This window comes from Nycticebus coucang, chromosome 4 (assembly GCF_027406575.1).
Source record: "Nycticebus coucang isolate mNycCou1 chromosome 4, mNycCou1.pri, whole genome shotgun sequence".
NCBI lineage: Eukaryota > Metazoa > Chordata > Mammalia > Primates > Lorisidae > Nycticebus > Nycticebus coucang.
In genome coordinates this window covers 132,348,620-132,352,641 of record NC_069783.1, presented here as the reverse complement: position 1 = coordinate 132,352,641, position 4,022 = coordinate 132,348,620, and the positions used below count along the sequence as shown (strand labels likewise).

Sequence of the window (4,022 nt, the reverse complement as noted above, 5' to 3'; positions counted from 1 at the left end):
CCCTTGGTATATGAGGCCGGTGCCCTACGCACTGAGCCACTGGTGCCACCCAGAGTCAGTTTCTTTTCTTTTAAACCAGTGTGGCGCCTGTGGCTCAAAGGAGTAGGGCGCCGGTCCCATATGCCGGAGGTGGCGGGTTCAAACCCAGCCCCTGGCCAAAAAACCTGCCAATAATAATAATAATAATAAATAAAGCAGAAAGAATTCCAGAAAATCTGCCATAGGGCACGTCTCTCCCTGTCAACCCATACCTTATTTTTTTAAAAAATATATACCTATGAAAAATGATCTGTGGGCATCTTTGCACTGTGTGGGAAAATGGTGTTCATGTTAAGCTATAGTGCAAAAAATGTTCAGAAAGAAAATACATTACTTTAGCCTAATTCCATATACTTGCTTTCCTGACTACCCTTCAACAAGTAATGTAGAGGGGCCAGGCACAGTAGCTCACACCTGTAGTCCTCGCACTCTAGGAGGCTGAGGCAGGTGGATTTCTTGAGCTCAGGAGTCCGAGACTAGCTTGAGCAAGAATGAGACCCTGTCTCTAAAAAAGAAAAAAATAGCCAGGGGTTGTGGTGGACACCTGTAGTCCCAGCTACTTGGGAGGCTGAGGAAAGAGGATCACTTGAGACCAAGTATTTGAAGTTGCTATGAGCTGTTTTGCTATGGTACTCTACAAAGGGCAACAAAGCAAGACTTTGTCTCAAAAAAAAAAAAAAGCTATGTAGGTTTTATTTTCTTTCAGCTCAAAATTCAATAATTTCTCTGTGACACAAGCAGATCATGGTAGGTATATATGATCTATGGCCTGAAGGAAATTTCAGACTCAAGGTGAAGATCCTCTTCTAAACTTGACTTTGGAAAAGACTGTCCACCTGTCTTGAGGTTTGGAAGTCTAATTTCACACCATTCATTTTGGGTTAGAGGGAGGGGTTTAGGGTGTGTGTGGAACTGATTAACAGTTTCTACAGAGGCTGGTCTTATAGGGACCTCTTCTCTTCCCTTGTTAATTTACTGATGCCTTGCATAGAGGAAGAACACAAGGGTCTGTTTTTCTTTTGCCCTCACACCAAAGAACCAGATTCATTAGATCCCTCCACCAAGAGATTTAGATGGCATCAGTACAAATGTCTTGAACTCACCACCTTCACTGAACATTGTCAACAGAAGAGAAGGCAAACTCTGTAAAATAATTTGAAGAGGTCTATTCTAAGAACTGAATTTGAGGACCATGGCCTGGACCCATGCCCAAGAAACCTTGAGCAAGTGGACTCACTGTGACTGGATTAGTTTGCTTCTATTCAATTCAGGGAGACAGGCATTGCATGTAAAGTCATAAATCAATACAAGGCAGGGTGTAAGTTGGTTTGGCCTAAAAAGGTGGGACATCTCAAAATGGAGGTTTACAGGTTATAGGTGGGTCTTAAAACTCTTTGATTTCTAATTGGTTAAAGAAATGAAGCTTTGTCTAAAGCAGGCATCCTCAAACTTTTTAAACAGGAGGCCAATTCACTGTCCCTCAGACGGTTGGATGGCAGACTATAGTTCAAAAAAAAAAAAAACTATGAACAAATTCCTATGCACACTGCACAAACTTTATTTTGAAGTAAAAATACAAAACAGGAACAAATACAATCACATGGCCTCATGTGGCCCGCGGGCCGCAGTTTGAGGACCCCGGGTCTAAAGGCTTGGTATCCTTTAAGTTAAGGACATCTGTTAATTAGAGACAACACATCTGACAAATACCTAGACTCCAGTGAACTGTTAAGTAAGCAGAGGACCTACAGGTTTGTCCTCTATAGCCTCAGGTCTGTTAACGAATCTCCCAGAAGGGAGGGGGCTTGATGAGGCATTTCTGACTTCCCCTCTTACCGCTAGCAACTCAGCCCTTTGGCCAAGAGGGGGGTCCAATTAGTCAGCTGGAGGGGGGAGCCTTAAGATTTTATTTTTAGTTATTATTATTATTTTTTTGAGACAGAATCTTACTTTGTCACCCCCTGGTAGAGTGCTCTGGTGTCATCTCATCTCCGCTTACACCTTTCACTGGCGACCAATATAACAGAGTAAGAGTTTGACCGTCGATGCTGCCTCTGGCGGATCTCGGCCAAAAGAGGAGTTGTGAACTAAAATAAAACCTTACAAACCACAGCTCCTTAGAAGGCCTCACCTGCCGCAGCCGAGCCGGGCACGCGGTTCCGGATGAACGGAGCTCCCGGAAGCCCCGCCCCCGCCGCCGCCCGCGCGCGCCCCCCACCTCCGCCCCGCGCGCTGCTGCGCTCGGCCCTCCCCTCCCTCTCCCGCCCTCCGCCTTTGTCGGGCCTGAGGTTGCGGGTCAGCAAGAGCCTCCAGCGTGAGCCTGCGGCTGCAGCCCCGGGCCACCCAGCCCTCTCCCCCTCTTTTCTGCCTGTCTGCCTCTCCTCCCTGTCGCCGTCTCTTCCTCCCGCGCTCTCGGTCTGTGAATCTCGACCTTCATTTCTTCCACCCCGCCCTGCCCGGTCCCTCGCGTGCCCAGTCACCAGGCCGCGTGGGCCCTGCAACGCCTCCTCCCCTCCCCCAACCGCCACCCCCTCCCCGCAGGCCACACGGGGGCCGCAGCTGGGCCTGCTTGGCCTGGAGCCCTCTCAGGCCAGTGAGCCTCCCACCCGCCGAGCAAAATGGGAAATGAGGCAAGTTATTCTTTGGAAATGTGCTCAAAGTTTGGTGCAGATGAAATTAAAACGTTAGGAAAAAGATTTAAGAAGCTTGATTTGGACAAGTTTGGTTCTTTGAGTGTGGAAGAGTTCGTGTCTCTGCCTGAGTTACAACAGAATTCTTTAGTACAGCGAGTAATAGAGAGATTCGACACAGATGGGAATGGAGAAGTAGATTTCAAAGAATTTATGGAGGGAGTCTCTCAGTTGAGTGTCAAAGGAGATAAGGGGCAGAAGTTAAGGTTTGCTTTTCCTATCTAAGACGTGGATAAGGATGGCTGTATTTCCAATGGGGAACTCTTGCAGGTGTTGAAGATGATGGTGGGGAACAATCTGAAAGAGACACAGTTACAGCAAATCGTAGACAAAACCATAATAAATGCAGATAAGGATGGAGATGGAAGAATATCCTTTGAAGAATTCTGTGCTGTTGTAGGTGGCCTAGACATCCACAAAGAGATGGTGGTAGATGTGTGGCTCTTTTTTTTTAAATGACTTTTTACTTGGGTCAAAGATCCCCAGAGGGTAGGGTGTGGAAGAGGAAGGAGAAACTACTCTGCTAGTGCTTGGGGTCAGGATTATTTATTTATTTATTTATTTTTTTGTAGAGACAGAGTCTCACTATCCTGCCCTTGGGTAAATTGCCCTGGCGTCACACGGCTCACAGCAACCTCTAACTCTTGGGCTTACCCGATTCTCTTGCCTCAGCCTCCCGAGCAGCTGGGACTACAGGTGCCCGCCACAACGCCCGGCTATTTTTGTTGCAGTTTGGCCAGGGCTGGGTTTGAACCCGCCACCCTGGGCATATGGGGCCGGCGCCCTGCTCACTGAGCCACAGGCGCCGCCCGTTGTGTGACTCTTTTTAAAGAGTACCACCCAACACTTTTGCTTTCTCATCCATCTCTGAAGATCTGCTCAAGATGCCCAGCAATGCTCTCTGTGTATTTAAATGGAAGTATTTTTCTCTGTGAAGCCACGTTTTCCAACATGAGCCTCATGAAGCCAACCAAGTGTTATTGAACTTACTCTCTGAATAACTCAGTGTAGCACTTTAAAGTCTGAAGAACAGCAGCATGAAAAGAGCATATCAATGTGGTGGAGAAAGGGAAGGGGTTGGCTTTTTATTTTTCTTCATGTTTTATAAGAAGAAAGTATATATACATATGTAAATATTTATATGTAGCTTTCTATGTATATAGTAGGTTGGCTTTAATTTAATATACTTTGATTCAGAAACAAAATAGAGTAAAAGTGCCAAGCAGAACATAAAACATCCTTACTTTTATTTCACACAGTTTTTTTTTTTTTGTTTGTTTGTTTGTGTTTTTA

The 4,022-nt window shown here is 46.1% G+C and overlaps 1 pseudogene; it reads left to right on the top strand.

The window, feature by feature from the left end:
* The first annotated feature begins 2,640 nt into the window (after window positions 1-2,640).
* On the top strand, window positions 2,641-3,800 carry LOC128583492 (calcineurin subunit B type 1-like; annotated as a pseudogene).
* The last annotated feature ends 222 nt before the right edge of the window (window positions 3,801-4,022 follow it).